The sequence below is a fragment of the Sorex araneus genome, chromosome X (assembly GCF_027595985.1).
Source record: "Sorex araneus isolate mSorAra2 chromosome X, mSorAra2.pri, whole genome shotgun sequence".
NCBI classification, from domain to species: Eukaryota; Metazoa; Chordata; class Mammalia; order Eulipotyphla; family Soricidae; genus Sorex; species Sorex araneus.
In genome coordinates, this window is record NC_073313.1 from 232,588,760 (window position 1) to 232,601,763 (window position 13,004).

Here is a 13,004-nt window from a genome sequence, read left to right on the forward strand (position 1 = left end):
TAAACACAGATTTGAGGAAATTAACATTTATGTGGACATTTGGTTTCTAGCCTAATGTGGCATAAAAATAAGTAACATAATGAGTGTTAAAAAAAATCAGGTTCACGATGCTTCTCACATCATCATCATTGTGCTTAGATGTCACAACAGTATTATGTGCGATTGTGTCAGATCCAGCCTTCTCCATCTCAGAGTGTTGGCAGGTAGGAGGGTTGTTGGCAAGAGGAGGGGTGTTAACCTCAGGATCCTGGATCCTTTCCAAGGCTGGTAATTACATTCTGCCAGCCAAAATTCATCCCATAATTTTAATTGGATAAATCCTTTCTGGCCTAAGCTACTGCTATGCCTGTCAAACTGTTGCCACATTTCACCCCAGAGGTGTCTGTGTTTTAGTTGCAAGAATCAGTCCCTTTGAGGTTGGCTTATCAGTTTAAATCCTCAGAGTGCTTTGGGATCCTATGAAATTAAATATATATTTGGTTAGTTTTCCCTGCTCAGTCTACATTAAAATGCATAAAATATATAACCACATTAATGTCTAACGATCAATACGTGCCTAATAGCATCAGATCTGAGAGTTTTTCAGCATTAGATTGATGTCTTTCTCATCAATCTTTCTCATCAATTTTTTTGAAGAGAGTTTACTGCCCACAGCTATAGCTTCCAATTTCAAAAGGTATACTATGATGTCCCAAGTTTCCTTCCATAGAGGTCAATGGAACTGGAGTCCCTGTATTTCAACTTTCCAAACAACCATGATAAGACTACTTGCTATGATTTGCTAAAATGCAAGAATAGTCATTAATAGCTGGTCTTACCGTATCCCAACAGATACAGTGGTGGATGGTGAGGGCCGGGAGTACTCAGCAGAACACCTAGTCTCCAGGTCTCCTTGAAAATCTTGTTTGTAGGGCTTCTGGGGTGTCAAGTTAACACTTCTTAAAACATCAACACAGAGTTACTCAGTAACTCACTTAATTCACTTCCCAAATCTAGGCTCTAGGTTCGGCAGAGAAAAAGAGCAAATAGGACACCAGTGATCTTCCTGAAGTGGATGGGAAGGGGGACCAGGTTATACCCAGGCCTGTGGACCCAGACAAGTGGGTCTGGACAGAGGACAGTAAGTGGGTCTTTTAGGGCCAGACAGGAGATAAATACCAGCAAGTCTGGGGACCTCTTCAGCAACAAGAGAGTTCTCATCAAGAATGAAAAGATACCTTTGGAGTTAGTTTAGTTCTACCATATGTAATCCTGCTTATTTCCGGATTTAACAGTTTTGTGGCACATTGACAATCTTGAGTCTTTAGTGTATTTAGGTGGGGGGGGCGATTTTTCATAATTTGAGGAGAAATGTATTGTTTTGACTCCTCATTTCTCCTGTTTAGTTCATTTTCAAGGACTTTATTTCTTTTGCCTGTTAGAATTCCTGTTCAGAAACAAATTCACACTGGGAGAGAAAACAGTTATAAGTTCCATGTCAGTTCTATCACTGACAACTGCTATTTTCCAATATCCCCACTGATCCTCAGTGAGACTGAGGCCCCTGACCCCTCGTTTGCATTTTTTCAAGCAGGGTCAACTGAGTTTTTGAAGAGTTTCTCCTGGCCCTTTGAGCTGAGGTGAGTCAAGGTCAAGGTTGTGTGCTAATGTCACTTCCCAGATCTGCTTGAACCCAACACCCAGGTACTGCTTGAAGAGGAATGGTTTGGAGTAGAAAAACTCAGTAATGTAGTATTTCAAAAAGTTAAAATTAATGCAGAATAAGCAATCTGTGGTGAATAAAATATCAACATTTTAAGTAAAGACAGGATCCTCCACTGCAGTTGCCCAAACTCAGTCTCTCGCCTCACCCTGATCCCTGCCCTGTGGTTGACTTCTCCCTGCCAGTCTGTTTCTGATTGTAGGGTTGAGAGGAAACTGCACCACTCTATCCTAACTGCATCCTCTCTTCTGGCCCCCAAGACGGGCAACAAAACCAGAAATGACAAGGGTAGAAGTTTCCAGACCAGTAGATACATATAATTTATAGTCTATTCAGGAGTTTCCTAAACTTCCACATATAGGATGCTTGCCCAATTTATCTCAAAAGAGGACAAACATGGATTAGAACAAGCAAAAGAATTGACTGTACTAATACACTATAAAATCTGGTCAATAGAAAGCTTCCTATCGTGCTATGAAATTTTTCAATAATATTCTAAAGAACACTTTAATTAATACTGTGATTATTTTTATATTCTGGCATCTACCTATGTTTAGGAAAATGTGAGTAAAGAGTTTTCCTGAGAAAGACAGAGGTATAATTCCTAATGCATTCTTTTTCTTTGGAGATTTCATCTTCACCATACTTTTGCACTGTATCAGATTTCATTATGCCTCTTCCTTTTTTATGAAACATGAAAGCATTTTCTTTATTCTTTTTTGAAGAGGAAGGCACACCCAAAAATGTTCTAGGGAGGACTCCCAGTTCTATTCCAGGGAACCATGTGGTACCAGGTGTTGAACTGGGTCACCTGCATGAAAAGGCTCCAACCCTTTGGGCCAGTTCCCCAGTTCCAATTCTTTCATATAAACATAGTCTGATAAAAAAAATTCAATGACTAGTTACCATTCTTGGAAATGTTAAATAGAGAAGTGGTTTTAGTTATTTATTTGAATAATGTAATATGAAATATGGGTTCTAATAGTCATTTTCTAAAATAGCAAACTTTTTTCTAAGCAATTTCTAATTTGGAGTGTGGGAAGCTAAGCAATTTATGTATTTTAAATGAAGAAAAAGCTTTTGATGTCCAGAAAAAAAATACAACAACAAAAATACCTCAATTGTCCATATATCTCTTCATTAAGCAGAAAATGATTTGTCATTTTTTTCTTAATAAAGGAGAGAAAACCCCACAAATTTTCCAGAATAAAGTAGTTTTACCTTAAAATTTGGGCAGACTGGAGAGAGAACTCATAGGGCTACCTGCATACTATGCATTCATCAGGCCTGGTTTTTATCTCCAACTTGGCATGATTCCCCAAGCACCATTGGGAATGACCCTCACATACATACCAAGATAGAGCCAGTAATAGCCCTTAAACATCATAGGATGTGGCCTTAAGACCAAAACAACCTCCCAAATCTTAACATTTGGGAAATGGTTCTCCTTTACATGATACCGGTTGGATTCTTCCTATTCATTCTGCTGCTTTCTTTATCATAAAAGACCCGTAAGCTATAACTGGGCTTTTTAACTTTTTCTACTCTCAACCACTTTTCATCCAATAAATACCCCAAAGGCAAGTGGTACCAGAAATATTTGGCTTCATTACATGTATGTTTGATTTTGAATTAATTTTTGTTAATTGCACACTCAGAAGTCTTTTACTACTATTGCCAATTTTTTCATGACCCCACTTTCAGTGACGTGACTCCATCAGCAGTCATGACCCAGAGTTCTAAAAAAGCTAGGACTAGAGTAAGCATAGTAATTAACTTAAATTGGAATCACTTGTTATGCTTTCTACTCCTTCATAACCAGAATATCTCGTGTAACTAGCCAAAAGTCAAAATCTGATTCATCTACCCCTTAATTCATCCCTTACCTTCTTGTTCCTCCCATGTGGTCATTCAGTTGTGCATCCCTTCATTAAGGATGTATCAGCTTCACTGAATAGAATGAAGTGTCTATCTCCTGGAACCTCTCTGTGAAGCTGGTTTTGTTTTTATCTTTTTTCTCATAATTATTAGTTACATTTCCGATGAAAATCAATTCCTGGGGCTGGAGCGATAGCACAATGGGTAGGGTGTTTGCCTTGCACGAAGCGAACTCGGGTTCAATTCCCAGCATCCCATATGGTTCCCTGAGCACCACCAGGAGTAATTTCTGAGTGCAGAGCCAGGAGTAACCCCTGTGCATCGAAGGGTGTGACCCAAAAAGAAAAAAAATCAAGTCCTGAAATTGCTTTTGTAGTTTTACTGCAAATTTGTTGTGATCTATGGTATTAAATTAAGAAGATTTATAAAATTAGTAGAGTATACAAAATACATCTTATCATACATGGAGAAGTGCTGAGAATTTTAGAAACATTAACCTCTAAATAACATGAATTCCTTGTTGTGATTTGAGGTTCTATCAATAAATGTCTGCTAGAATTAGTCTATTTCTGGAGAGATAGCAAAATGTGCTCGAGTACAAGCTTTGCAAGCAGGCATGCAAAGACTGTAGATTCCATCTATTGCACTGAATATAGACCCCCAGGTTCCACCAGGAGCAACCCCCAAGCACTGAGCTGAGAATAGCTTCTGAGTAATGCTGGTACAGTTCCCCAAACAAACAAAAATTTAAAAAAATAAAATTTTTACCAATAAGTAATGATTGCCAACTTTCATTTCTGTATCACTTCTGGTAACATTCCATGAGTAGCCAGTCAGGCTGGGTGTACTTGTTGGCACTTCTGTATTGTTGTTATTCTTTGATGTCACAGTCAAGTGCATCTCTATTCTTCTGAAACCAAAAGGGGAACGATTCAGTGTGCACGTAGATTAGACCCTGAATAGAAGCATCCACAAAGTGTCTGCATGTCATACCTCAGATGTGTATTCAGAGATACCCCTTGTCTTGAGAAGGATCCAGTTCTGCTCTTGGGCAGATCTCCAAGCTGTGTGTCTTCAAACTGAAGATTCAAACGCAGGTTTTCCTGCTGATCTACTTGTCTTTGACCATAAATCTCTTAGAGCTTAGGAATTTAACTTGTTTTAAGTGTATCTTTCATTTATTTAAATAGAAAATGCCTAACTTCTTAGAAACACGTGGGGAAGGTGAATCTTAATATATTTTTTTATCCTGCCTTGAATCTTTCCGTTATTATGCCACCTTTTTAGTTTGAAGCTCCATGTTTTTGGAAAATATTGAGAAACAAAATTCATAAAAGCTCATGTGAGAAGAGGCCTTAGAGATCATCTGGCACCTCCTCGTAATCTTTTATTTAGACAATATCTGATCTGAAACAGTAGCAATAAGAATAGGGCTAGTAATAAATTATGGCAAGGAGTGGGCAGCGTGAGTGTCCTTCTAATCCTACATGTTAGGCCACTCTACTGTTTTGTCCATGGCCTATCCATGAGCCCCAAAGGGCCATTGAAAACCATCTACTTATTCACTTTTAAAGTATCATACACACAGTTTTCCTCTTCTGAAAACTAACACTATCTAATAATAAGCCTGACAATGTTCAGGCCTTTCTCCTGCTTCTGTGCTCAAGGATCACTCCGGGGACCAGATGTGATACCAGGGATTGAATCTGGGCTAACAGTATGCAAGCAAGTGTCTCACCTGCTGTTCTATGTCTCTAGCAACTGGGTTTTTATAATAATTCCTATGAAGGAAAATAGGTATAAATGGATATTCAAATATCTGAAATAGTCCATCAAAGGTTGGCATTAACATTGAGGAAATGTGATGCAGAAACCAAAAGAATAAATATTTTTGAGAAGAAAAATAAAAGCACTCAAAAAAGCTACAATCAAATATAGTTGACAGTTGCGGTCAGACCACAGGCAAAGACAATAGCAGCTTAGCTTTGAATCACCAAGAGGCTCAGAGGATTGTAACACAACCCTGCCTTACCCAGTGCCTCTGTCTATTTCCACAGAGGTATTTTCATTTCCCTACTTGAGGTTAAAATATGGCAGTATTTCTTATAGGAGATTTTCAGAATTTCTGTGTTTTATTTAGATGAGATTCAATTTTCTTTTCTGTAACTCCCGATGCATTTTTTCTTTTTGTTTTTTATTATGCTGTTTGACGTGTGAACTTAAATGACAATAGAGCTTATTTAAAACAGTGGTTTGAGCTACTTATATTTTAAAGATGAACTATTATTATTTGGAGGTGGGGGTACACTCGGTGCTCCTCAGAGCTTACTCCTGATTCTTCAAACTGAAGAATCACTCCTGGTTGGGCTCAGGGGACCATATGGGGTGTCAGGGATCAAATCCAGGTTGGTTCCATGTAAGGCAAGCATCCTACCCACTTAGCCCTAGCTTGTTTAAATTCTATCCTCTTCTCCAGAATTAATCATACTCTTTTCTGTGTCCTGAAAATACATCATAGTTACTCCTGGAGCACAAATTACATCATTTTATTTCTATGTTATTTTATGAGTACTTCTATTACTTATTAGCTTGAATAGTAATAGGATGATGCTTGCCTTTTTGTGCTGAGAAGTTAATCTACTCACAAATTATACTAGGTGCTCTGTAGAAATTTGTTAAAGGGATGAATTAATGGAACGATGTATGGGTAAGTACATACATAAGTGAATGAAAGTATAAGCTTATTGATGAGTGAACAGGTAAACCAGCAAAGGGGCAAAAAAATAGGTGAAATTTGTCAGCCTGACACTCTTGATATCAGGGGCAGAGTAATTTTTTGTTGTGGATGCTCTGCTGTGCAGGGTTGGATGATAAGCAGCTTCCCTGACATTTGTACACAGATGCTAGTAGCACCCTATCCCTCCATCCCGAGTTGTGATGATCACAAATGTACCTGACACCTCTATTCCCCAGTGGGTGAATGCCCTCAGTTGAGAAGGTCTAGAGAAGATGAAAGAATGACTGAACACATCCTTAATTTAGGTGGAGGCCAAGAGAAGAACTTTCTGTTTTAGTTCAAATACTTTCTCTATTATGACTTGGACTTGTTGAGAGCCAAGTTCAATTATTCACCTTCTCATTTGTTTTCTTAAAATATCAGTTGAGTAACGGTTAACCAAAGTGTAAGTGATGGGATAAAGTATTTAAAACAAAAACAAACAAATAAACAAAAAAAACCAGTACTATGAATAAAGAAAGGCATGCCTTTCTTCTATTATCTAATCTGGTTTATATTGCTTTTTTAAAAATAGCTTTTGTAGGTCAGGGATACAGCTTAAAGGGCTAGGGTTAGTGCGATCCCTGACATCCCCTGACACTACGTGACTCCCCAAGCACTGCTGAATATAGTCTTGATGGTCCCTGAGCACCATAGGAGTGACCTAGGTGGTCCCTGGGCCAACGCAGTATCACAGCTGTGGGTTCACACACTGACCTGTGAGATTAGTGCAAGAACAGCCTGGAGTGAATGTAGGATCCCTAAGCACCACTTGGGAGGCCCCCACGAAAGACAAATAAAATAAATGAAAATAGCTTTTATCTCTATGTCAGTACTGTGACACTAATTTGGTTCTGCCTAAAAATTACTACTCTTAGAAGGCTTTAAAATTTTTTTCCCAAATGCCACTTCATAGCACCATCTTGTGGATCTTCGAAGAATTCATTGACTTCAATTTTTAAATGTCTATAGTTACTTCTTTCTCCAGCAAGGAAAATAAAAGAGTAAAAGATTAAAAATTAAAAAAAAAACATAAACAGAACATTCCATGCTTATTGAGATGTTTTATCAAGCTATGGATTAGAAACTTAATAATTAGACACTCTGCTATTGACTTTGGTATTTGGCCTATATATTTACTTGTCTTCACTCTGCTTCCTTATTAGTCCTAAAATGTTAAATAGCCATCCACCTCTCTCATCCTTATTATGTCTACCGAATGGACAGTCAGCAAATAAAGGGCATCATGCAAACAGAGAAGGCTATTCTAATGTAATGGTTAATATATGAATATTCACTTTGAATATGCAAATATTTTGCAGTTAAAGTTTCTTTATGGGGCTAGAGCATTAGCACAGTGGGTAGGTTGTTTGCCTTGCATGAGGCCAACCCGGGTTTGATTTCCAGCATCCCATATGGTCCCTTGAGCACTGCCAAGAGTAATTCCTGAGTGTATGAGCCAGAAGTAACCTTTGTGCATCGCCAGGTGTGACCCAAAAAAAGCAAAGATAAACAAATAAATAAAATGAATAATATTTCTTTATGTGTTGGAAGTATTTGAAGAGCAAAGTGCTGTAAAATCAGTTCACATTGTGAAGGCTAGTAATATTGGGTTAAAAAATGGAGAGAAATTTTATGTTATTAAATTGGGAAACAGATAAATGACAATAATATAAATATTTTTTACCAAATTGTCACAATTTGAAATTTTTATTACTGAGCTTTTATGGTCCTGAGTATAATTTTACATTTGTATATAGAAGAAACTCATTCTATGATGGTGTCTAGCTTCAGTCTCTGAAATTTATTGATATAATACTAAGCCATTTGGCATTTAGCATAAATATGTATTTATACATTTCTAAATATAAAAGGATAGTAAAATATAAAGCAGATTATGTAAAACATATTAGCTTTGAAGTTTCTTCCTCTTTTAGAAATGTAAGTTTTCTTTTCTGACTGTAAAAAATATTTATCACAACTATTAGGAATATCAAATGCTAAAAGCAGAAAAGGAAGCTCTCATGGATTATTCATATGGAAAAGCAGTTCTACCAACAGATGCAATTAAATCTAATTTTATAAACAAAACATTTCACTTGTATCACTTGTCATCCCGTTGATCTTCAGTTTGCTCGAGCGGGCACCAGTAATGTCTCAGTTCGTCCCTGTCACATGCTAGTGTAGCCCAATGGTATCTGCTCACTCCAGGAACACAAAGAGCCTCAAAAAAAAATTTAATTATTCTTATTTGGTTTTTCATCCCAACACATAATTGCCTTTCCTTTCCTATGTGATATATCTAGCATATCCATATACTGAAATATTTTATTTCTTGATCATTTCTTTTGTTCATCTTCAAATGGAAACACCAAGAATTGCCACTGGGTTCAGACTGGGGCAATTGGATATTCAAACTCTTTTCTGACCTAAGATAACATATTATTTGAGAAAAGGGAGAAGACAGGAGTGTTAAAAAGAGAAGAACTTTTCCTACAGGAACTTCCATAAAATTGTTTTGACCCCCAAATAACTATTTGTTACAGAACAGTGGATTACTTTACCTGTTTATGTGACTTAAAATAGAGCCCCAGCAGGTGGATCAGGGCAGGGAGACCTAACAACCATGACAATAATTGTAATGGCATTTAGCTCTATTAAACTCACTTTACCTCTGTAAGAAGGTAATCAATGCCATGAATAACACATTTTGGCTTTGAGTGAATATAGAGATGCCTCTGATTAGTCAGTAGTGCATGGTGGGAAAAACTTTGAACCAGAAATAAAAAAGTTCTACTTGTCCTCTAGTCTGTAAACAAATGTATGGCATTGAAGAAATGATTCAGGCTTTCTGCATCTTAGTTCCCATATTGGTAAAATGAGAAAATTAGATGCAGTATTCCATTAACTTCTTTACAGATTAACAGATTAAGATTTTATTGTCATAATGAGGTAGGGACATTGCCAAACTTTCATGTTCTTTTTTTAAAATGGTTTTTTTTTTTTTGGGGGGGGAGGCGGAGTGGTACAGGGATGGTTTGAACAGAGTTATCCTGCCAGTTTGCAAATCTAACAAAACCATCTCTAATTTTTCCATCTGGTATTAATGTAGTACTGTCTTTATTTTAATTTTTTTTTACTTCTGTTGATAAAATTTGTCTTCTATATATTTCACAGCTCTCCAGAAATATTTTACTCTACTTCCAAATAGTCCTCCAGGGGCTGGAGCAATAGCACAGCGGGTAGGGCGTTTGCCTTGCACGTGGCCGACCCGGGTTCGATTCCCAGCATCCCATATGGTCCCCCGAGCACTGCCAGGAGTAATTCCTGAGTGTATGAGCCAGGAGTAACCCCTGTGCATTGCCAGGTGTGACCCAAAAAGCAAAAAAAAAAAAGAATAGTCCTCCAACTTTCATAGGAGAGTTCCTAATTCTACTATTTAAAATTTTAGGTTCCAATTCTCTGACCTTTCATATTTTATAGCACTTAGCACTGTCATCCTGTTGTTCATCGATTTGCTTGAGCAGGCACCAGTAATATCTCCATTGTGAGACTTGTTAGTTAGGCTGGAGCAATAGCACAGCGGGTAGGGCGTTTGCCGTGCACGCTGGCCGACCTGGGTTTGATTCCTTCGTTCGTCCTTCTCAGAACCCGGCAAGCTACCGAGAGTATCCTGCCCACACAGCAGAGCCTGGCAAGCTACCCGTGGCATATTTGATACGCCAAAAACAGTAACAATAAGTGTCATATTTTATAGAATGCTATAAAATATCTTTTAAACATTCTTTTCCTATTGGAGCCGAGAAATAGTACAGCGGCTAAAACAATTGCCTTATGTGAAACTGGTCCCTGGCACCACAAAGCATGCCCCAAACACTGTCAGGAGTGATCAGTAAGTGTAGAGCCAGGAGTAGCCCCTGAACATTGCTGGACGTGGCCCTCAAAACTTCCAAACAAAATAAAGCAATCTAGTCTTTATCTACAGAAAATCTGAGGAATAGTTATTCCTTGTGGTGTTCTCCAAACTCAAAAAAAGCCTGGGTCTTACCACATTGCATTCTTGCAATGTTTTCTTACAATAATCAGTATCATTTTAGTGATCATGAAATCCATCTTTATTTTTCTGAATTAGTTTTGGCTTGGTTAATTTGTTTATTTTTGACAGAATTCTGTTTGTTTTGGCTATTACTCTGAGAAATGGCTTTATCTTTCTAGATATACTTACCATTTCTACCACTCTTGACACAAACCATTCCTGGGAAGATGTGATGTATCTAGATCCCCAGCTTCTTTAGTTTGTTGTTATTTAGTTTTTCTAGTTAATTATTTATTTACAGACACAAATAAGAGTTTCAAACTTTCTTTAACGTTTTGTGTTCTTTTTTTGGGGGGCGGGGCAGGAACAGGGAGTTGCCTTACCTACTGTACTATCTCTTCAGTCCTGAATGTTCTTTAACTCGAGGATGGCCACTTGACAGTTAAATGAACTTAGTGTACTACTTAACTGTAGCACTGTAGCACTGCTGTCCCATTGTTCATCGATTTGCTGGAGCGGGCACCAGAAACGTCTCCATTGTGAGATTTGTTGTTACTGTTTTTGGCATATTGAATATGCCATGGTTAGCTTGCCAGGCTCTGCCGTGCAAGCAGGATACTCTCGGTAGCTTGCCGGGCTCCCCGAGAGGGACGGAGGAATCGAACACAGGTTGGCCTCGTGCAAGGCAAACACTCTACCCACTGTGCTATCGCTCTAGTCCACTACTGACTACACTTGATAATTCAGACTTCTCTAATTTACATTCCTGTAACTTTCATTTTAGCATTTGTTGGATTCAATTCAGATTTTAAGAATACAAAAAATAAATACATAAAAAATACTTGAGACTGATTTGGTGGGTTCCTTTGTCCACTTTGCTCATAGTTCGAGTATTAAATTATATTCAAAGAACTAAGATCAGTGTAAGAACTAGGAACCTGGTCCAATAAGAGGAGATATACCCATTTATTTTGGACAGGAGGTTTGGCCACACTCTGCAGTGCTCAGGGATCACTCCTAGAGGTGCGCAGAGGACCATATGCAGTGCCGAGGATTTAGTTTAATCCTTTAAACATTAGTTTATGTCTGCCACAAGTAAGGCAAACACCTTTATTCCTGTGGATTTCTATTTCTAACCTCCTGCTATATACTAACCACTCACTTACTGAGTTTACTAACCTCCTGCTATATACTAACCACTCACTTACTGAAAGAGTGTACTAAGTATGTAAAATCAGAATCCTGATGTGTCTTATGTAAAACATTAGGTAACAGTTGTAATAAAGGTGGTAAGTTCATTATTCTTTAAATTAGGTATGATTTTAAATCTAAAAATATCATAATAAAAACATTGAAGCAATCAGCATAATTTACTGTAATTAAACAAAAATTATATTATCAAATATTCTGATAAAAATAATCACAATGTGTTTTGCAAATAAATTTTATGCCTAAATTTATGTATCTTGTATATATTAGCATTTTGTGGCCTTAACTGATAGCTTTTCCTGTTTATATTTAATATTTGAAGCTTTTTATGTTACTATTTTTATCTTAAAGTTATCTTATATACATCATATTATTTTTATCTTATTTGCAATTAAGCATATTTAAATTACCAATATACTCCACTTTAAAATTTTAAATGAGAAATGCTTTTTAAAAAAATAGAAATTAGACTTCATGAGCCCAAAATATTGAAAACATAATCTCTTTAAAAATATCCATTTCTCTTCTCTCCTTCTAATTCAAACTAGCTAGTTTCCTTTGAAGATGCCTTTTGCCAATGTTTCTGCAAACTATTTTTGTTTGAAAATTTCAGGGTGGAATAGTATTTTAGAAGAAGGAAACTATATTTGCAATTACAGCTTATAAAGTAAAGCAAACCATAAACTCTCTTTGGCATCAATTTGACTGAAGGTCAAAATTAGATTTCCTCTTCCTATGATACTCAAATTATAAATGTCTCTTTTTTAAGTAAATTTGGGGGTCAGCTGGAAACTACAGTATACTGTATGAATACTACTGATAAAAAATTATTTGAAATGAACTCGCTGAATTATGACCTGGGTTTGTTACAGTAAATATTTTTTTAGTCTTAATACTGATGCTATTATATGTTTTGTTAATTCAGTAACACCATTTGGCTTTTAAATTTTTAGATTAACACTATTACAGGCCGGAATAATTTAGTTTTCATATCAGGTTATGTGATGATAGTGTTGGTAGTAGTTGCAAAGAAAAAGTGTTGGGGTCTGCTAGGCAACAGAACTAAGAATTAAGAAAACAAATAGAGTACTTGTGAAAAGATAATTCCTATCCACTAAAACCCCATGGTACGAAATTTTATTTTCTTTTTTTTAAGATTTCCTGCCAAATATCACAAATCACTTTTACCGAAACTATCTTTTTAGTGGGAAAATACAGGAGTTGAGCTAGAAACATGACCTTGTTCCCTCCCACTAACTCTTATTTGAACGTATCACATAATTTATGATGGTGCCTAAAGATAAATTAAAATTTATTTTACCTTACTATATAGATGTGCATATATATACATATATGTATTCTATTTATGAAGTCACAAATCATTAAGCTAAAAAAAGATCCAG